At 40.8% G+C, this 23496-nt stretch overlaps 1 protein-coding gene across 3 annotated transcripts in view; it reads left to right on the forward strand.

Moving 5' to 3' along the window:
- Nucleotides 1–22434: 22434 nt before the first annotated feature.
- The window catches only part of FER (FER tyrosine kinase), a 184529-nt gene continuing 183467 nt past the window's right edge, over nt 22435–23496 (forward strand). For 2 of the 3 annotated variants that reach the window (XM_032205778.1, XM_032205777.1), the window contains exon 1: nt 22797–23481. The gene's annotated coding sequence lies outside the window, so the exon portion shown is untranslated. Of the gene's footprint in view, nt 22489–22796; nt 23482–23496 lie in introns of those variants that run through there. The other variant, XM_032205776.1, reaches the window with a different exon arrangement.

The raw sequence follows: 23496 nt of genomic DNA on the forward strand, positions 1-23496 counted from the left end.
GGAGTATAATAAATGGATTTTCGACACACAGAAATCATTTAAGAAGCAACGCTGTAATAATATGGCACAAATGGAGACGTAAACCATTTCTTTAATTAGGTCTTTCTGTGAAGCCTGAGACTTGGTTAGGGGCCTTAAAGAAGAGAACGGATTTTGTGTCTCAGCCTTGAGAAGACTGAGAAGAGATCTTCTCAGAAGACTGAAAGGGGATCTCATCAATGTTTATAAATATCTTAAGTATGAGACAGAGGGATTTGGCCAACCTTTTTTCAGTGGTTTGTGGGGACAGGACAAGGGGCAATGGCCACAAGATGGAGCCCAGCAAGTTCTGCGAAAGAACTTCATGGTGAGGGTGACGGAGCACTGGAGCAGGCTGCTCAGGGAGGTTGTGGAGTCTCCTTCTCTGGAGATATTCAAGGCCCGTCTGGACGTCTACCTGGGCAACCTGCTCTAAGGAACCTGCTTTGGCAGGGGGGGTTGATCTCTTGAGGTCCCTTCCAACCCCTACAATTCTGTGATTCTTTGTGATTCTGTGAATGAAATGATGAGATTGGTGAACAGGCAGAATGGGACACCTACTGGAATTGAAAACTCCAAAGGAAATAAACTCCTTTTGGAAAAAACTCCAAAAGGAAATAAAACAAAACTGTGTCTCTTGAAGATTAGAGGAAAAGCACCAGAGTCAAATTTGCAAAAGAGGCAGAAGCTCACAGGATCTTGTTTAGAAATTAAATTAAAACTTAAGATTTCCTTATCTTACAATTCATGGGCTATCAGAAAATCCCTCACCAATCCTCTTTGCTGCCTGTTAATTTAAAGAGACTGTTTCTTCAGCTCAGATCTGAGCTGTCTAAAGACTTGCCATGAGACAGGTCAATATCTGTATGGTGACACACAGCTCACAGCTTTGGTTTGCTTCTTTTTTTTTAATGTCACTTGCAAAAGCACATTACTGAAGTTTCCTGCACAAACTTGTGTAGTAAATACATCCCTTTTGTATCTTTGCATTATAACTTGGACTATTATTATTTTCTACACAGGATTCTTTACTTATCCTGTGCATTCTGGATAGTCTTGATAAGTGGACAAATCAGAACTGTACAGAGTAGGATATATCCCTACAATAATCCCTACAATATATCTGCACAAGGTGGAAGATGTGCAGCAGTGGATGCAATAGAAACTACATGAAAAGAAAGGATGGTCTGAAAATTCAGGGGAATCAAGTGGTGTTCTATTCCCCTCTCTCTGTCACAGATCTGTATAAGGCTAGACAAACCACTTAAACTGTACTTTCTGTGAGTGGTCACTAGCTCTGTGCTCCTCTTTCCTGCAGCTCCAGGCCCTTGTTCTGATTTGAAAACATTAAGTACTTACACCTGCAACATAGTCAGCAGTCACTGAACGTACACTACTTTCAGATGCTTTAGTACTGTACTAAAGCATCTGAAAAATCAGCTCCTAAGCATCTCAAATTGACTGTCAAAAATAGTGGATATTTTCTAATTTATTCTGTCTCAGTTCTCTCTCTGTCAAATTAGAATAATAATTCCTCTTCAGCCCGCAGAAGTGCTGTGAAGATAAATTCATTAAGATTCGTAAAGCACTCAGCCACTATAGTGATGAGCACCACCGAAAAGCCCAGGAGGAAATTAAAAATTCTGTCTTCAGAGCAGAACTTAAAAATGTGGCATGGGACCATACATTGAACAGTAACAAAGAAACAATAGTTACTCATTCAGTGAGTATTATCTATATATTTTGCACAGCAGGAGACAAGAGATGGGAGGGATGAGGAGGGTGGCAGGGGGTAAAGTGTATGTGATCAGTTAATTAAAACCAGACTCATAATGCATACCAGAAAACAGGGAAATAAGAGTAGGTGGGCAACCTAATTCTGGCAATTCCCACATCTGAGTACTTGATTATAAATCAAGTAGTCAGATATTTTTATTTATTTTTTATACACAGTTTTTTTTTATTATTATTATTATTATTTTGGTCAATATATTGTTTACTTTTATTAAAGAAAAAAAGAATTCTACCTATCTTAATTCTTTCCACTGAGATATAATGACAGTGGCCATAGGTTTCTCCAAAGTTGCACCTGATCTCCTAATTCAAAAGATTTCGATTCACTCATTTTCCTTCCTCTCTCAAATCATGCTGATATCTTCATTGCAATATGTTTTCTACCACAGACAACTGATGTTTTATAAATGTTTTATAATAATGTTTTATGAAATGAAATGCTGTTGGGATAATCACAAGAAAAAATAATTGTACAAATCTGATTTGCGTTCTATGAATGAAATCTAAAATTTGATGGCAGAGTTATCTGAAAAATATTAATCCTACGTGAGATTGTTATGCTTAACTACATTAATGTTTGTGGGTTTTTTTTTTTTTTTTTTTTTTCAGTGTAAGGCCTCTTGGTTAAAGAAATAAAATACTGTTTACAGCATTTATTATTACATTATAAAACACAGAAAAAAAATTACCTTGACAGTTTGGTTTTGCCTTCAAAAAGTCACCTTTTGAATTCTGTCAAAATTTTTCTGATTTTCTTATATCTGGTTTCTTGCATCATCCCCTAACAAGCCAGTCAGAAAATTTTCCAAGTTTTTATAGCAAACATAGTTTACATCCTTACACTTCACAAAAAGCTTCTAATAAAATGTGGCCTAATGTTGCTTCGTAGATGTAACGGACTATGTTTCTGTAGCAATGTATTTCATTTTTCTTATTATCAAAAGTTATTTAGAAGGGAGAAGAGCTGCTGGTGTGTTTTTGTTGTTGTTTTTATTTTTGGTATGTTTTTTGTTTTTGTTTTTATAAAAATATACAACAATTTTCCAGGCAGTACTTAACAATCTTAATCTTCTCTAATTTCTTATACCTGTGGAACAGAAAACATAGGCAAATTTCTAGCATGTTAGATAGAATTATCATTTTAATAGCCTTGTAATTTTGTACATAACTTCACTTCACAATGAAGGTAAGTTGATAAGGTATAAAGTATATCTAGTTTAACAGGGGTCAGGTATATTTGATTTATCTACCTGAATCTTTTAGTCTTCCTATCTGTTTGGATATGGTTTTAAAGGTTAAAAGTTACAAGAAGGACATTGAGGTGCTTGAAAGAGTCCAGAGAAGGGTGACGAAGCTGGTGAGATGTTTGGAGAACAAGTCCTCTGAGGAGCGTCTGAGGGAACTCAGTTTGTTCAGCCTGGAGAAAAAGAGGCTCGGGGGTGACCTTGTCGCTCTCTATAAGTACATTAAAAGAGGCTGTAGCGAGGTGGGGGTTGGCCTATTCTCCCACGTGCCTGGTGACAGGACGAGGGGGAATGGGCTGAAGTTGTGCCAGGGGTGTTTTAGGTTAGATATTAGGAAGAACTTCTTTACTGAGAAGGTTGTGAGGCATTGGAATGGGCTGCCCAGGGAAGTGGTGGAGTCACCATCCCTGGACGTCTTTAAAAGACGTTTAGATGTAGAGATTAGTGATATGGTTTAGTGGAGGACTTGTTAGTGTTAGGTCATAGGTTGGACTCGATGATCTTGAGGTCTCTTCCAACCTAGACAATTCTGTGATTCCGTGATATATATTCTAAATATGGTAATGAGGAATAGGAGTATAATTGATCAACATAAAAACTATTTGGTGCTCAGAAATATCGATAGTTATTCAGTAAGTATAATGAACTCTGCTGCAGTTGGCATTGGGTGGCTCCTTGGCTCTTCCATTTCTATGTTTTGTTTTGTTTTGTTTTGTTTTTCTGTATTGACAAGACTCACATGAAGACATAATATGGCTGTAATGGAAGAATAGAAGAACAAAATTATAGATATCAAAACTGTAACAGATGTTATAACTCTTGGAAACACAGATAAGGTCCCACTTCACTGCAGAAATGTCCTATTTTTGAAAGATATCAAAAAGTATTTATAATTTAGGACAGTGTTCTAAGTTAACATAATATCAGCTATATTTGTAAATCTCAAGGGAAGAGTCTGTGCAGAACTAAACGATGAATTGTCTGAATTTATCATCCACGACAAGTACAAACAGATGGGTTTAAGACCCTGTGTGACAGTACACAGCATGTCATTCAGTACTTAAGGCACCAATTATCTTAATAGAGTTGGAAGTTCTCATGATTTGTCTTCATAGCCCTGACAATGGGGTTTAGATTTCCAAAGAATTTTACAAATGCTTTGCTTTAGATAAATTTAAATTCTTTAGAAAAGTAGACAGAAATTTCAACTACTGTCAGATATTTGCTAAGAAACCTCAAGAAGTCATAACAGAGGATGAGCTTCCGCATGCCTGAGTACTTCAGAGATCTTTCCTGATCAGTTAAGCATAACCAAGGGTTTAAGCCTTTTTAACATTCTGTGGCAACTATTCAGATCTGATTTTCATCTCGAGCAAAAGGGTTCAAGAGATCTCAGAAGTAACCCTAATCCCTAGTGTAATGCTAATTGTTGTGGGTTTTAGATCACAAGCTTCACTAGTAATAGCTACTGTACTAACTGTAATTGTTCTGTATATCTAATATCTGGGAAACAATGAATAGGCATCAACACAAAAAGGAGGACTAAGGAGAATCTCCATCCTTTACTGGATGCGGGGGGGAACTTAGTTACAAGAGATGAGGAAAAGGCGGAGGTGCTCAATGCCTTCTTTGCCTCAGTCTTTAGCGGCAATACCGGTTGTTCTCTGGATACTCAGTACCCTGAGCTGGTGGAAGGGGATGGGGAGCAGGATGTGGCCCTCACTATCCATGAAGAACTGGTTGGTGACCTGCTACGGCACTTAGATGTGCACAAGTCGATGGGGCCGGATGGGATCCACCCAAGGGTACTGAGAGAACTGGCAGAGGAGCTGGCCAAGCCACTGTCCATCATTTATCAGCAGTCCTGGCGATCGGGGGAGGTCCCAGTTGACTGGCGGCTAGCAAATGTGACGCCCATCTACAAGAAGGGCCGGAGGGCAGACCCGGGAAACTACAGGCCTGTCAGTTTGACCTCAGTGCCAGGAAAGCTCATGGAGCAGATCCTCCTGAGAGTCATCACGCAGAACTTGCAGGGCAAGCAGGCGATCAGGCCCAGTCAGCATGGGTTTATGAAAGGCAGGTCCTGCTTGACGAACCTGATCTCCTTCTATGACAAAGTGATGCGCTGGGTGGATGAGGGAAAGGCTGTGGATGTGGTCTACCTTGACTTCAGCAAGGCTTTTGACACCATCTCCCACAGCATTCTCCTCGAGAAACTGGCTGCTCTTGGCTTGGACTGGCGCACGCTTCGTTGGGTTAGAAACTGGCTGGATAGCTGGGCCCAAAGAGTGGTGGTGAATGGAGTCAAGTCCAGTTGGAGGCCAGTCACTAGTGGCGTCCCCCAGGGCTCGGTGCTGGGGCCGGTCCTCTTTAATATCTTCATCGATGATCTGGACGAGGGCATCGAGTGCACCCTCAGTAAGTTTGCAGATGACACCAAGTTAGGTGCGTGTGTCGATCTGCTTGAGGGTAGGAAAGCTCTGCAGGAGGATCTGGATAGGCTGCACCGATGGGCTGAGGTCAACTGCATGAAGTTCAACAAGGCCAAGTGCCGGGTCCTGCACCTGGGGCACAATAACCCCAAGCAGAGCTACAGGCTGGGAGATGAGTGGTTGGAGAGCTGCCAGGCAGAGAAGGACCTGGGAGTGATGGTTGATAGTCGGCTGAATATGAGCCAGCAGTGTGCTCAGGTGGCCAAGAAGGCCAATGGCATCCTGGCTTGTATCAGGAACAGTGTGACCAGCAGGGCTAGGGAGGTGATCGTCCCCCTGTACTCAGCTCTGGTGAGGCCGCACCTCGAGTACTGTGTTCAGTTTTGGGCCCCTCGCTACAAGAAGGACATTGAGGTGCTTGAGCGGGTTCAGAGAAGGGCAACGAAGCTGGTGAGGGGCCTGGAGAACAAGTCCTACGAGGAGCGGCTGAGGGAGCTGGGCTTCTTCAGCCTGGAGAAGAGGAGGCTCAGGGGCGACCTTATTGCTCTCTATAGGTACCTCAAGGGAGGCTGTAGCGAGGTGGGGGTTGGTTTGTTCTCCCACGTGCCTGGTGACAGGACGAGGGGGAATGGGCTAAAGTTGAGCCAGGGGAGTTTTAGGTTAGATGTTAGGAAGAACTTCTTTACTGAAAGGGTTGTGAGGCATTGGAACAGGCTGCCCAGGGAAGTGGTGGAGTCACCATCCCTGGAAGTCTTCAAAAGACGTTTAGATGTAGAGCTTAGGGATATGGTTTAGTGGGGACTGCTAGCGTTAGGTCATAGGTTGGACTCGATGATCTTGAGGTCTCTTCCAACCTAGAAATTTTGTGATTCTGTGATAATCGATACACCTTTTGCACCTAGATTTCACTCTCCTGCTGGTGGAAATTACCTGCTTTTCAAAAAAGGGTGACTACGCCCATTTGCATATAAAAATGCACTGATAGTGAGATATAAAACAAATTTCAAGACAAAGGAATGGAATCTTACAAATAAAATTTCTCATCTAAAGTGCAATGATACAAACTTGCCTTCACATCCGTCCTAATGCATGAATAAATATCAAGAGATTATATTTTGCTGTAACCCTGGCTTCTTTATAATTTGGACAAATCAAATACTTAAGTCTTGGAAACAGGCAAATGACCATGCATGGATCCATTATTAACTGGTTTTGTTGCATGTTTAATCAAAAGCCAAGCTTTTACAAGCAGCCTTGATATTTAAAAATAATAAATAAATAGATTAAAAAAAAAAAAAAGAGAGAGAAGTACCCTAAACTCAAAAGCCATGGTGAACTCTTGGTTATCCTAAATAACTACCATGAAAGAAAGAAGAGCAAGTTCTGCAGTCTTAATTTAAGTCAGCATTACTCAGCTCAACTGACAAAGCTACCCAGCTGCTTTGGGAACAAGCACCAAACATGCACAGGGCTGGAGAGTACTCTCACCTGGAGTGCAGGTCGATTGAAACAGAGTTGGGAAGGTCAGAGTGCTAGCACCCTTCTTTTTCCAGGCCTAATGGAGAATAAAAGCTAATCAATGTAACTTTGTCCTCTTGTCGATCAGTAAGCTTGAGCAATCATTCAAAAATTGTTTAAAAATAAATGGCATACAAATACAAGTTCTTTCACTCCTTCCTCACAGGTCTATTTCTAAATGTTATCTGAAGGAGAACAAAAGAGCTAGAGGGATCCTGTTAGCAGTGATCTGCAGTCTCTACTCTACACTGCAGTAAGATAAATTTTACTATATTTTAAACAAAGTTGTATAAATTACCATTAAGATGCAGCACAAAACTCCATTATTAAGGTTCAGTCTACGTTTTGTACATAAAATGAAGATCCAGTCATTTATTGTACCTGTTAACTAGAGCATATAATCTCCCACCTCACAGCACTTGGTCTTTGAAACCAGAAAAATATGGGCTGAGAAGGTACAAATAGATATATTAATTTATTTGAAGTACATTAAAAGCTAACACATAAAGCAGTTTATCTGCATCAAATCTTCCTTTGCTTAATCATAAAAATGGGAAAACAAACTTAAAAAAAATGCTTATACTTAACTTGCCCTGAGATTTTATGCACAAGCGATAGATAAAATAATTCAGTTTAAAGTCAGATAACGCATAATTTCATTTTTATGAACAGTTAACCACAGATCAGATAATTCTTACAAGAAGTCATTATGATAAAGAAAATGATGCCAATCACATCCTCTTTCTTTTCAATGTTTCAGCAGAATATTTGAGTGTTAGTGTTGCATAATGCTTTGCAATGTCATTGCTTCAGTGTGACCAGGAGTATCAGAATTTTTCAGTGATATCTTTCTACGTCTATTTGTCCTTGTTTTTTAAAGATTCCGTGACTTTAGGTAACTTAGGTATGCCTGGAAGGGGATCTCTATGGCATTGCTAAGAGTCTTCATTAATATGAATTCAAGGATTGAATTTGGGTTTAATTCCTTCCTTCACAAAGTAATAAACTTACTAAAATCTAAAGGAACAAACAAATGAAGTCTAGATTTTCTAGCATCCACTGGACACTGATCTAAAATATATTAGATTCAAATAATCCAATAGCACCCAGACTGTTGAAAGGGCTTATGTCTTGCAAGTTCATTCAAATGCGTTGTAAGTTGAAATTTCATTTTGTGAAATTTAAAGCTACTGTACTCCCTGTTTTAAAATAAGCCATTTTAAGACAGGTGGAAGATTGATCAAAATTTCTGCACATGAGGTTCCTTTACACCAGGTTACAAGACGGTTAGCATTGTACTGCTAGTGAAGCAGAACATGTTTCGTGCCAAAATTTCTTACTGATATTTCTAATCCTTACAAAAACTGTCATAACGTGCTTCACCTAATTGGTGTCACGATTCTGCAGAAAAGCACACAGATTATATATTTACTTCAGTAGAGTATATCCTTTCTCAAAGATCAACAATAGCTGTTATCTAAATCTGTCAGCTAACAGGTGGTGTCCAAGGAAAACATTTATAATTTGATTTTTGAAGTGTAACATTGGGTATACTTTTCTGAATCTGTCAATCAGAGAAGTACAATTTTTTCAAAGACATATCCAGAAAAACAACACATATATGTATTCCGATAACAATGGCTGAAAAGAACTTTTCATTAAAAGCAAAATAAAATAATCCAGGAGTGACAGGAAATACAAAAACCCTCTACCAGCCATAAAATACTGTTAGTTACAGTAAGACAGTGAACCAACAATTTCATTACAGCTCATGAAAATCAGTAGGAATTTAGTATAAATATCAAGCTTGGAAGAAGTGAAGAAAAAGGTAGGAAAAAAATCCAATAAAGCAGAAAATTAGGCAGAAAAAAAAAAGATTTCATAGAATGATGCTTCCATGATATATCAGCAGCTGGGAAAGTTATATAAGGAAAAGGCAACAGACACAACTCTAGTTATCCTATGCCATGCCCTGCATGGAAAACAGTAAACAAATCACAGTTGAAAAATATTTATTTATCATTGACTTTTAGTAATTCTCTTCCTTACCTGATCTTCCTTACGTTTCCAATTCCACTTCAACTCTTTTCCTTTTGTACCAGAATTTGTACCAGCATGTTTTATTCCTTGCTGACATTGGCTATGTGCAAAACAAGAAAGATTTTTATTTTAAAGATGAATAAAATGAGTGGTAAATGAAATGGTATCGGAGATTTTGAGAGGATCATTTCATCTCTGATATGTTTCTGGTCATGTGCTGTGGTGCAAAGCTCAAAGGGGGATACAGTTCCAGGGTACAATTTTTAAAATGGAGAGCAATGCTTTGTTCTGACAGCTCAGTGTCATTAAAGGACCCCTGACACTTCTTCAAAAGATCCAGTATTACAAACCATAGTAACCAGTTTCCTGTTTGGAATGCATGTTTAAAACAGATAGTCTTTACAAATTCAAAACAAATCAATGTAAGTTCTTCACATCTTTTGTTGAAACATTACTGCTACGTGAGTCTCAACCACTTATTTTGCTTAAAAGAAGACTTCTGCAAGTGCTGCCCTAGCAGTTCATAACTATAGACCTCATTCCTTCAGGTGGAACACAAGAAAAACTTGTGGACACAGATCCTGCTCTGTGTTAAGATGGCCTCAGCTAACCTGGTAGCATAAAGAAACCTTAAGTTTTCCTCTTGCCAGACACTTCCAGTGCTCTGGCACCTTTCTTCACAGTCCAAGTATGTGCCGTGGGAAAAGGGACTTGACAGGAGTGTTTACATACTTCAGCCACTGGCTGCTGGAATGGTCCTAGGAGACAGTGACCCAGAAGTCCAGAAGAGTCCACGCGTTCAGAGGAGGGCCATGAAGATGATCAGAGGGCTGGAGCACCTCTCCTGTGAAGAAAGGATGAGAGAGCTGAGGATGTTCAGCCTGGAGAAGAGAAGGCTCCAGGGTGACCCCATTGCAGCCTTTCAGTACTTCAAGGGGACTTAAATAAAGATGTAGAGTGACTTTTTTCTCGATCAGATAACACGACAAGGGGGAATGGTTGTAAACTGAAAGAGGGGAGATTTAGATTAGAAGTTAGGAGGAAATTCTCTGCTCAGAGGGTGGTGAGGCATTGGAACAGGTTACCCTGAGAGGCTGTGGATACCCCATCCCTGGGTATCCACATCCCTGGGTCCAAGGTTAGGTTGAATGAGACCCTGGGCAACCTGATCTAGCGGGTGGCATCCCTGCCTATGGCAGGGGGGTTGGAACTGTGTGATCTTCAAGGTCTCTTCCAACCCGAGCCATTCTGTGACTCTGTGATTCTGAGCCTTGTTACCAGATTAGGGATAGACTGTAAGCACCGCTGACTCAGGTATGTCCAAGCAAAACAACTTGTGATCATCCCTGTCATCTCTATTAACATTGTGTGCCCTCACCAGGAAGCCTGTAACACATCAGAGATCCTGAGCATCACGCAATTTGTGCATGACTAATGTTTTATGTAATATTTAATACTGGGTTATGTTGTATGATTTCTGCTGTCTGACTGATGTTGATATGTTGATGATCTCCAATGGCTGCAGAGTCAGCAAGTAATGACAGAGAGGAATACAGGTAAATCCTAATGAACCCACAGCCTGAGACATACTTAGGGAATCAGTAGCTGGGATACTCAGTCTGCAGAAATCATTCTGTCAAGGGCTGAGTTTTAGGTCATTTAGGTTACTTCAGCATGTACAAATCAGTGCCCTTTTTAGAAGAATTGTGCAAAGGAGAAATCCTCTCCCCCTTTTCCTCTCTTAGAGATGAGAATGTACCCTGAATCACCATGGGCAGCTACTGCTGATACTAAGTAGCCTTCATCACAAGCTAAGAGGCCTCATGCATAGCAGTAAATTAAATGTGCTAGGGAAATTGCACATGATCCTGAAAATTGAGGCCAACTAGCACAAAATGACCGCTGCTATTCTCACAAAGTCTCTAGGCAGTTCTCCTAAACAGGGGATACAAGCAAACCATCTGCTGGAGGAAGGAAAGACCCCCAAACTTCCTAACTCCCAAATCATGCCCTAAAATAATTTTAGGCAATATTAAGCATGGGACAAAAATATGGAGGGAAATATGCTAGTATAAGCATATCCTAAGAATTTTGTAGCCTTAGGATTTAGTGTCTAAGAAAATAGCCTTTGTGGCTTATCACAAATGACTTCACCAACAGATCTGGACTGCATTACTATTACTGTGAGTCAGGAATTGATGACTGAGTGCACAGTTTTTATAGCATTTTTGTTTCTGGGGGATGATCACTTCTACATAAATTTTGGAGACTTTATTACTAGGCATTCCCATCTTAAAAGCATTCTGGAAAGCACTGCTTGATTTATGCAGTCTTAATCATAGATTTATGCCAGAATTCATAGCTATTACCTGGGAGCCTGAGAAGAAAGTTAAAAAATTTAATGCACAGCTGGAATGTGGGGCATTTATCCTACTAAAATAAGAGGTGGATTCTAAGCTAAATTTCATCTAAGCTAAATTTAATCTCCATAAAAGTGCAGGTGGTATTATGTGAAAATTAAAAGAATGGCTACCAATTAAATGAAAAGAAGCAATTTAGTAGGTGAGCAGTTGGACTTTGATAGACGTTCAAGTTAGTGACCATTTTACAGTTTTATGATCTTATTGCCCATTAAATCTACAGTCACTCTCAATTTGTTAAATCATAGTTAGGAAAAGCACTTATGAGTCTGATTATTTTTAATTCAGCTCATCAGATAATAATTTTCAGCTATAGCTGTCTGCCAGTTTCCTCCAGGGACAGACTAAGAGAAGTGAAACAACAACAACAACAACAAAACAACAGATGTATATACGACAAAGCTTTGAAGGTCTTCCGGAGTAATGTTAAAGACTTTCACAACAGACAATGAACTTTTCAGCCAGCTCGTTGGCAAGACTCAACATCCATTATGTATGGAAGGCAATTTGTGCCAAGTAGACAATGAAACTCAAGATAGAAGCTACAAAGGATTTATTCCTGGATTTGATGACAGCTACATCTACCAGCTATCAAGCAAATTTAGATTTAGGGATGGATGTGACTCTGCAGCTTGCACCGAAGTTATACCAGATTCTCTGTAGTGCCATCTGGTGACAGCTGGCTGCATGGATACTTGAAACTGGGCTATTAAATATTCATATAGCATTTCAAGATGAGTCTGAGAAACATTTTTAGATAATGCTATTGTTTAAAAAAAGATGAAGAGTGGAAAAAAAAATAAGTGAGATTATTGATTATATTGGAAGTTGGACAAATGGTTTGTGTACTTCATGAAAAACAGATTTGCAGGGAAAAGAACTTAGTAATATTTTGTTTAATTGCACACAAAAACCTATCTTAAAATAGACTCATTAAACTTGCCCCAGCAAGTACACTAAGAGAAGGAAGTATCAGGTTCATGATGCTCAAAACTGCTATTAATATGTTAACACTGCATAAGGTCTGCACAACAAAGGCAGGGACAGAATCCAACTCCTTTGATCAACATTCATTTGTCTTAATCTCTAAACTTTTGAACTACCTTTTCCCTTTGTTGTTTTCAGCATCATTCACTGAATTCATTGGAAGTCTGGCAAGGCTTTAAACACCCTCTCCTACAATATTATTGTATCTGGGTTAGGTTGCTATAGATGCAAGAACTAACAAATTGGGGAGCAGCTTTGATGGAAAAGATCTGGAGGTCCTGGTGTACAGCAAGCTTAGCGTGAGCCAGCTGCATGGCCTGACAGCAATGAAGGTCAGGAGCATCCTGGACATCACTAACACAAGCACAGATCAAGAGAAGTGACTACTCAGCTTTATACAGAACTTGCTAGAGCACACCTAGAGTACTACTGCACACAGGCTTGGACAGTGAGTACAAGGGATGCTTACAAACCAGAGCAGGTCAAGCAGAAGACTGCTCAGAGGGTGGCCTTCTTCCCCCAAATATCCCTGCTTGGTATCATGTTGTTATGACACTGTGGGCACTAACAGACTTTAATGGCTCTGATCAGCCTCTCTTGGGGCCCTCGACCACATGCTGGAGCACTCCCCCCCGGGCACTGAGATTTAGGTTTAGCCCTGGGCATTTGGCTCTTAGGAGTGCTGGTCTCTAGCTGGACCTGGCCAGATGTGGCTGACCAGACTTCACTGATTCTCTCCTGTGGGCTGACCAGGCTTGATCTGCCTGGATTGGTGAAGCATCCTGGACTTGGGGCTGTCCTTCCTAACTCCCGCGACCCCACCTGCCCTGCCCCCTGCCTGGGGGTGGTGGGATAACAGGCGAGGTCCCTGTCAGCCCTAGGATTCCCCCTTGGCTCCCTGGCTCCTTTGGAGACACTGGCACTTAGGTGACAGCTGTCTTTCCTTGTGCTCTGGCACCTGCCTACTCCTAACTACATTTTGAGGTGGCCAGTCCTTCACATTCACTTTAAAAGGGTTAAATATAGGTGCCTAACTTGGTATTATGGGGACAAGATACCTAAGCTCGTCACACGGTAACAAAAGCATATAGGGTTCACAGTTCTCCTAGGTATTATAGGGAGGGTTAAGATAATAATGCTGCCACATCTTGCTGGAATTGAGACAGAATAATAATATCAGATACTGATACTTACAAAGGCTTATTTGTCCAATCTGTAGAGAAGGTGCCAATAGAAATCTTGGAGCATATATTTTATTTCCATTTTATAGTCTTATGCAATAAGTAAACTCATCACCATGCAACAAGACCAGTCTTCCCATGTTCAATGTCTTCAAGGCTGGGCATGTTGCACTTATAAATTATACAAAAAGAGACTCAGATAGAATTAACAGAACGAGTCTTTCAATGTACTACCTTGATTACTTAAAATGATCGTAATAAATCAGATCAAAACAATGTTTCCTGTTGTTGAGAAATATTATTATTTTTTTAGCTAAGCACTAACACAGTCTAAATATTTAATATAAAATGCCCAAGCAATTCCTGTAATTTCATATTTAACAGTAAGTGAGGAATGCTGATAAGCTACAGACATTTTATTCTCTGCACTTACATTAACAATTTTACTGTGGTTCCTACTAAAATTGTATCAATATAATCCTAGAATGCCTACCAAAGCAGAAAGAAAGCTTGTGTTTTCTAACATGCACTATCATTACATACTGTACAGATAAAACTGAGATAAGGTTAATATTTATGAAAAAAACAAACTCTGTTTTCATAAAAATGTCCTTTAAAATATATTCTGCAGACTTTTATATTTAAATAATGAGGTTGAAGCAAGTCAGAGGCTTGTCTTATACTCCTTTGGATTCTAGAGGGCACAATTGATTTGCTGTAACTGATTAGACAAGGGCAAAAAAGTAAAAACCACTAATCAATTTGTTACAGCTTTACCTGCAGGTGTTCCAAGCTGGAGGATGGATATCTGCCTGGTTTTCATTTGGTGTATATTGCTGCAAGCTGTGGAATTCACAGTGTTGGATGTTGGATGTGCTCCCACTCCACTGATGTTGATATACATTGGCTGCAGTATCCAGGGTATCAGTACCTTGCAGGGAAGGCTTCCCACTATGTGGAATAATGATAGCTGTTGCATAAAACTCGTTTGCAAATCCTACCAATGGTTTCAGTGTGATTTACTGACCAAAGGACTCATAAAAAAGCGTGTGTGTACTCACTCATCCTTAAAAGATTGTGTAGGCCTGCCAGGGACTAACCATAGAAAAGTGGTATGGTCTGCTAAAGTCTCATCACCTGTCCAATAACAAAACGTGTTAGATACCCCAGGAAGCACCAGCTGAATTTCCAGAGCTAGGAGCTGAACAACTGGCTATAGTTTTAATAATAGCATGTACTTGTAGAAAAAAAATGCATTAAAACCTGAGAAACTTATTGATTTTTTCTCTTTCTTTTTCTCTCTTTGTCTTTCATTTTAGAGATTTTCTGGAAAAAAAAAAATATAAATAAATAAAGTCTTATGTCTCTCCCTAAAAGTTTCTAAGTAAATAATGATGAATTCGACTTTTCTTCCTTGGGAACCCTGGAATTGTCTCTTCCATGCTTCTCCTGCTGCGTGCCTTGCTATGATGATGTGGTATCTCTCCAGATACTCTTCCTAAAAGGTACTGAGAGATGTTGCCAGGCAAGATATGAAAAGAACACAGGAACTTAATAACATGTTTCTGAGATCAGGGTATCAATAACACTTTAGCTCTTTCTTTGACCTGCATCTAGATAGCAAACCCAAAATTTTAAAATACAAAGCAATTTGTACCACACCCAGAAAAATAAACCAAACCAAACCAAAACAAAACAGGCAAACAACAACAAAAACAATTGAGAAGTACATAAATAGGAAACTGAGGAAAAAGGTTTACACAGGTTTTAATATTAATTTTATCCTTGACATGAGTCAGGTTAAAACAAAAGTAAAGCAACTTAATTCCAAACAGGTGGAATAACAACTTGGTTGCTAGGTCTAGGGAGAGATCTAGAGGAAGAGTTGCATTTATTGTTACAGTAACTCCGAGGAACATCGCTCTTCAACATTCACCTCTGAAGATGTCAAGTCACTCAACCTGCCGAGTTGCTGTGGATACGTCCTAAATGCTTCTGCTTAAAGAAAAGACACAGAAGAGATGTGTAATCTTATAAACTCTCCCTGCTTTTCCCCGCCTGCCTTCCTGTGTATTTTCAAGGTAATCAAGATGTTGACCTTTATCTTTTCCTATAGAATTACCTTCATCTGCTGCTTTCGTTTTAGAAAGACCACTGCCCTTCATCATAGTAGGCATAATCATAACCTGTTCAGATGGATTAAATCATCTCACTCTGAAATAAAAATGCTGATGTCTTAAAGCAAAGGCTCAACTTGTGGTTCATGGATCAACAAGTCCTATTTTAAAGATTTTGTTTGTTTGTTTGCAGGTTTTTATTTAAGCTTATCTGTTTTGTTCACAATGTAATCCTACCCTCATTTGTGTCAGCATGAGCTAGGGCAGTAGCATATTGCAGCACAGGAAAAAGAACGTGCATTGTGAGAGCGAGGCAGGAATACATTAAAATGGAGTTTTAATTCAAGTTTGTTTGTTTGTTCGTTTGTTTGTTTGTTTTAAACACAATGACAACTGTTTCATCCATTTATAGAGCTGTACACACAGTGGGGCATTTACAGTAGTTCAGCATGTGTGTTACACTACACTACTCTCTTCAGAGTAGACATGGCAGTGACCAAATACACTGAAAAAGAGAGGGATTTCCTAACCGTAGCATGGAAGGCTAGAAAGACTTCATCAAGGAGGTAATCTCAGGCTGCCACTTTAGGAACTGAACTCTCTGGAGGCAGTAATAAGCCGAGGTGTTGCTGCACTCATCCCCCTTCCCTGACTGCTCAATCCTAGGCTTGTGTGGCTGAGCATGCTGGCAATACCTAAGCATGGCAATACCTAAAAGCATGGCAATACCTATAAAAATGTATATATCTACAGTCTGTTTAGAAGTGATATCAGGACTATTTTTTTAAGCTGTTTCGTTTCCCTTATCTGCCTCACAGAACAGCTGCATACATGTTCTGTGGGCAGAAGTGAGGGGACAAGCATGCTGAAGACTGAGGAGAGGAACATGTGGTGGTAAAAGTGCTGGTAGAGGGTGCAATACTGACCTAAGGTATTGTACCCAGAGACTTCATACCATGAGTGTACAGTCTGAGAGGAAACATCAACAGAAACCTCAGTGTGCTCAGGCCAGGAAGTTTCTGCACTGTGTGAATCATAAATACTCGCAGTGTTTCAGTCCAGGTTAACTAAGCAGCAAGATAAAAATCCCAGGACTTTCGAGCAGAGACACTGAGCTGAGACAGTGTTATTATTCTGCAAGTTCAGTAGTAATAACTACCTCTTCAGTCATCAACTGAAGGGAAACTAGAAACAATTTTTCAGAGCAGATTGCACAATATTTTTTTTTTTCCAGGAGCAGAATGTTACAGAGTAGCAATGCTTGCTCCATAGAGCTAGAGGTGGGAAAACAGAAACTAAAAACAGTGTATCTGCAAAACTATCTGATGTATATGATAAAACTGGGCTTGTCCCACTAGGATTGGGGGCCCAGTGTTCGCAATGACTTGACATAAGCCCTGTAAATAATTTTGAAATTGGTCTAAGGGGGCATAGGAGCGTATCCATAAGGCTTCTGAGAGCTTTTGTCCCCTCCCTTATCACTAGTTGATGCAGTACATCATTTAGATTCCAGATTTAGACTACAGCTGTGTCTGTTCCAGGAGCTGAGCAGCACATCTGTGAGCACCTTTTAGGTTGCAGCCTATGACTCTAATTAATGATAACAGCAGTAAATTTATCAGGAATTTAAAAAGCCTTAGGAAAGCAGAGGTTTGAATGCTCGTCCTTAGCTACAGGTTATGTCTGGCTCTCCATTATATGCATGTTTTCTATTCAGGCACTAGCAAGAATCACTAGCTCCTTTTAAGAGTGAACCATGCCTTCAGTTCTCTCAAATCACTGGTAATCTTCCTTTACGACTTCTGGGTTCCTTCAGGTCTTTGAAATTAGACAGAACTTGCTCGCTTTTATTGTTCTGGTGTGGCTAAGGCTCCAAGAGTGACTTCCCTCTAAGAAGTTCTGTTGCAGAGTCCATCTTGCACACAACTGAAAAATAAATTGTACATTTTCAATGTACATGTGCCTGCCTACATGTACATGTACATACATGTACATGTAGGCAGAAATATATATTTCTGTACATATACAGAAATATATCATATTTATGTACATATATATGGAAATTTGTCTCATACATACATATACATGACAAATATTTCCTTCTGCTAATCCCACCATCTTCTATTTGGCTACCATGCCCGTAGAGAGGCAATTATTCAAAGTAATATATGAATGGTTAGAAAAGTAATAGTAGGTACTAGGATTTAGTAATGCATATTTGCACCATAGCTTATGATTGGGAAAACCCTGTCAGGTTATTCTAAGGAAATCTCCAGGCTCTTTAAGCACAAAATGTGTGGTTTTAAATAGCACAGTGTAGACTTGAAAAGGGTCTGAAGGCAGCACTAGTCAGATCGTGGTGTTGTCATAGCAACAGACATTGAAATTCAAAATATGAAGTACAAAATGGGGGTGGGAGAAAAAGAAGGGTAGAGAACAGAAAAATATCAAGTAATCATGAAAATCTTTTAAAAGAATATTAAAATTAAACTTTAATGACCAACAGTGGAAATAATTAAAATATGCTTATTCTGCATGCTATTGTTGGCATTTGTTTACCTTTTCCATGCAACAATTTGAAAATGCTTTATAAATATTAACAATCTTGCCTTCTAACATCCCTCAAGGAAAGTATTAAAGTTACTATTTATAGATAGAAACACTGAGGCAGAGAGAGAGAAAGAGAGAGAGAGAGAGAGAGAGAGAGAGCTTTGCTCAAGTTGAATGTCTAAGGCAGAGGTGAAAAGAAAAAGTTCAGCTGGTTGCTCTGCTCTGCACTCACATGCTCTTCATTTTATTGCTTTAGCATGCCTGGGTTTTATGATGTTATTCTGTAGATATGTAATAGAAGAACCAGAGTAATTTTTGTGCCTTCTAATAACAGTGGTAGTAACTGTATCTGACGCAAAAGCTCCGGTGTTTTTACACTTTCGTTTGCTTAGTTATTTAAATCCCTCTACTGCATTTTGCTGTAAGAATAGTGATAGTGAATAAGGAAAGAATAAGTAAAATGGTAATTTTTTTTTTAATTTTTTTTTTTAAGCTTCGTAAGATGTACAACTGTTCAGAAAAAGATACTCATTCATGCCTAATTCATCATGGAACTGCAGTAAATCTAACTCAACAGGAAAGAATTAATATGACCTTTTGGGGGATCAAGGAATCTTATTGTTGGTCAAAAGCCTGAGATTACTGGGGATTTTTTTCTTAACTTATTATTTTTATCCCTCACAGGCATCTCTTTGCAATATTTTATTCTGAGGATACCTCTGTAACAGCTCCCCTGTATTACTGACTTGTGTATAATAGAATTCTTAAGTATATCCAGGAGATGTTTTTTGATGTCGAATTTTGCAATCACTTCCTTTTTACTTTAGCATTTTGGAGGAGTGATAATGAGGATCTTTCCCCCTCTCTCTTTCCTACATTTACATTTCCCTTCCAGGCATGTAATTTAATTTAAAGTTGCTATCATTCTTGAAGTAATATAATGCTACGGTATCCATCCCCTAAGAATAACTTTAAGGTTTTTCAACACGAATATCATCAGTATAAGGCAGATAACTTGCACGTTGCATTCAGGAATTTTAGGCAATGAGCCATAAACAAAGAAATTAGATAAAGGTAAAAAAGAAGCACTCAAAATTATGAAAATGTGCTGACTGAACTATAGACTGGCAATGTACCAGAAGATCTGTAGCAAACAGAAGAACAAAAAGAAAAAGAGTCCTGAAACCTGGAGCTTGACAGAGTAGGACAAGACTTCCACCATTTAAGAAGTAAATCCCCTGGGATTTCTAGCGTCACAGTCACTGAAAATTCTCTGGTAGTTAGGAAGCTAGCAAACATAAAAGCATGAGTTCACAGAACACGAGTCATGCGAGAGGCAAAGACAGACCCGGGATACTAAACTGAATTCTTCATGTATTTTTCCTGGATGGCTGTTATTGTTTCATCCAGTTTGGCAGTGAAGTGCTCTGTCTGGTGGGTGTTGAGGTGCAGCACCACAGGCCTCAGCATTTGTCCAGGTTCTCACCGAGCTCCTCAGGTGCTGTCTATATTTTGCAACTGGGTCTGAAGCTGTACTTCACCGCTGCCATTGTCCATACTGGCAGGTTTGAGGTATTCATGCTAATCAGTTTTGGTTTAGCATGAAAGTAGAGCTTTAACTTGTGTGGGAGCAAAGGGGAGAGGCTGGAAGGCAGTATGTTTGAGAGGTGTTCTGAAGCAAGAGCTTTTTCATTTCCCTAACACTTACTTGCAGGAATCAGCTCCTCTGCTTCCAGTGGGCCCTGGATCAGGTCAGGCAGGAGTAGAGCAGAGGAGATCATGGATGGGGCTGAATGGAGGAATGGCTGCAGAACCAGAAGACTTGGGTGGGGAAGACAGAAGAGGTATAGAAGAATAGTATCCTGGTAGGAATAAAGTTGTTAACTTTGGCTTTTAATTGCAAGTGCTAATATACTTCTAATGCTTTCACACTTAATTATTGCTTGTAATTTCTAAATAAAATTAGCAATTTGAATTTCAAACCAGCTTGCATATGTCTGTACTATACTGCTGAGACTGTAGTAAAGTCCTACCCCCTTTTTTTCTCATATTTATTTAATAAACGTATGAAAGGTTTGGAAATTAAAACTTACTACAAAAAGGAACAAAGAATCCTTTCTTCCTCAAAAGCCAAGCCAGTTCTTCTGTGAGTTTTCAAAATTTCAAGCAGAAAACTAAAAGAGACCTTTCCTTTCCTTTCCTTTCCTTTCCTTTCCTTTCCTTTCCTTTCCTTTCCTTTCCTTTCCTTTCCTTTCCTTTCCTTTCCTTTCCTTTCCTTTCCTTTCCTTTCCTTTCCTTTCCTTTCCTTTCCTTTCCTTTCCTTTCCTTTCCGATATATATGAATACAGCTGAAAGCAGGCTGAATAAGGCTCTTTATCTGTCATAAAAACCTGTTGTTGATGATCTGTTATATTAAATTGAGTATTATCATCTAAATTAATATTTTCTACCCAAATATTAAATTGTTGAAAAGCATCCAAAGGTAAAATGCATCTTAAAAAACAAACAAACAAGCAAGCAAAATCAACAACAACAACAACAACAACACTTTTTACTGCAAATTAAATAGCTTTTGCCTTTATTCTCTGTATTGTACCTAGTCTTACACAAAATGGCTTCTAAAAGCAGGTAGGTGTCAATATTACAATGAGCTGCATATGGATGAGGTACATCCATATGCAAGGAATTTTCTCACATGGTAGGTAAATAAAGGAAAACATTATTTGTATAGGATGTTTTGGAAGAAAAAAGTGTAAATGGCGTACACAGAGATAGAAAAGTAAATGTAGCATAGTTTCACTAATGGGTTTTTTACATGGTGGTCTAAACATGAATTCAAGGTCAAGAAGCCCTCTTTGGGGTATGGCTGCTCTGCCTGTGTCCTGTTTTTCAGACTGTCCTACATACCAGCTACTGGCTACCACATGGAAAAGGATTTGTTTGTAACTCTAATCTAACCTGTTACGGTGGTTCCTCTGTAAGTATTGTATTATCAGACCTTGTTACTAGTACTTAATTAAATTGAATTTGTTTGCTTTAAAAACAATCTGATAAAAAAAGACAATGTACAACATTCATGAAGTTTCCCAGACCTCTTAAGCTAGTATCACAGTAATGGCTTTTTTCTCTCTCTCTCTTTTTTTTTTTTTTTTTTTTTTTTTTTTTTTTTTTCTTTTTCTTTTTAGTGCTTGTTTGCTCTTGCTTGTTACCTGTTCCTGATGCTAATCTCTCCTGGTGACAAAGCACCAGAGCTCTGTCTGCCCATAAACTGCAATGCCCACGAGCTCTGTCCCCAGGATTTGCTGTATTTCAGTCGCATACATTTCTTTCAGCCTCTCACCTGTATTTCTGTGATCAGCGATCAAAGCAGAGAAATTACACGAATGCATTAAACCTGGTGTGGAATATAGCTTAGTGTTGTAATTACGCAGACACCCCCCTCCAGCCACTAAGGCTTGAATCTTGTACTTTTCCATTCTCCAGCAACTTTTGAAAGAACACCTGAAGGAACTTTTGAAGCAACGTTTTGAAGGAACTTTTGAAGATATTTTTTTGAGGGCACTTTTGAAGGAACTTTTTGAAGGAACTTTTGACATAACTTTTGAATAGTGGGTGGTAAATGTAAACTTGATTGCTAAAAACAAGCCCTAAACTTGTTTTCTGAGGACGTTTGGGAAGGCCGGGAGCGATGGCGGAGGTGTGACAGTGCTTGGTGGAAACATGGAGAAGCTCGGCTGGGCGCACAGAGGTCGTATATTTTTATTTGTATTTGTATTTTTGTTTTTATGTTTATTGTTACTTTTATTGTTACTTTTGTTTTTGCTCAGCCGGGACCGCTCCCCTTGCGCCCCGGGCCCCACCCGGGGCGGCGCCTGGCGTGGCAGGGCCGGGCCGCGGCGGCCCTGGAGCGTCTCCAGGGCAACTCCCGCGCCGCGTGGGGGCAACGCGTCCCGCCCTTCACCCCACCCCCTCACCCCTTCCAGCCAATCACCGCTCCCCTCTCACCCGAGGGGCGTCAGCGGCGCGCCGTCTCCCTCCCTCTGATTGGCCGCCCACCTCCACGCGTCAGCGGCGGGCGGGGAGCACCGGGGAGCCACCGAGCGGCCGGGCGCCGATTGGCCGGCGCGCGTCACGTGGCGCTGGAGGGGCCGTGACGCCCGCCGCGGCGGAGGGGCTCGGCTTGTCAGGTAGGTGCGGGCCGTGCGCGCCGCCGACCGGGCGCGTGCCCGCCGGGCCCGGCACCGGCAGCGGGGCCGCGCCTGACGGGAGGGAGAGAGGGAGGGGGGGGGGGCGCGGCGGTGCCGTGCCGGGGGGCGCCGCGGCCGCGCCGCCGCCCTTAGGCCCCGGCAACGGCTTCCCCCCCCCCCCCCCCCCCCCCCCCCAACGGCCGGGCGGCGGCGCTGAGGGCCGGGTGCGGAGCTCGGGGTCTTGTAGGGCTGGAGGGGGCGTGAGGCAGGCGGGGGGGTGCCGCGGGGTGCGCCCGGGGCGGCGCCGGCCGTGGAAAAGTTTGAGCTGGCACGGGGGAAATGGGAATGGTGCTGCCTGTGCGCGCAGCCTGCCGTGTGGGGAGCCTCGCACGGGAAGCTCGTCAGTTTGGGGCCCCGGCCTCGTTAGGTGCCAGTAGTGGAAGCGCTTCTTAACGGGTAACTGCCGCGTTGTTCGTAGCGTGTTGCGCGTTTGTCCGTGTGGTGCTCGCGCCTTGGTCTGAAAGCTGCCCCTTCGCGAGGTGTCCTGCCCTGTTCATCACTCAGTCTCGGTGCCTCCCTGTGCCATACCACGCCTTTGGGAGTCGCTTCTTTTTAACAGCAAGAGCTGAGGCATTAAGGAATTAAGGAATTAAGCCTAACCGTCAAAATAAACCACCAGAATTAAGAGCTAATGAAAAATCAATCAGCTCCGAAGTAGGAGCAGCGTGTGGAAAGTTTGCGAGTTGCTCAGCGTGACGTAACAGCTCCCCGGCAGAAGCAGAAATGGAACCCGGAGCAGCACTAAAGTGCATTAATCACGAGTCCTTTGTTCCCTGAATTGCCTGTTTAGAAACTGGGAGACGTAAAATTGCAGCAATGGGTGTGATGGATTGGTGAAGATGAGCCCCTCTGACAGAACGCTGAATCATCCCCGGAGCGCTCCATCGTCTGTAATAAATGAGTCAGGCCTTCATGGAGAACAGCACTGTGGAAGTAATTACACGATCA

This window comes from Aythya fuligula, chromosome Z (assembly GCF_009819795.1).
Source record: "Aythya fuligula isolate bAytFul2 chromosome Z, bAytFul2.pri, whole genome shotgun sequence".
Lineage (NCBI taxonomy): Eukaryota > Metazoa > Chordata > Aves > Anseriformes > Anatidae > Aythya > Aythya fuligula.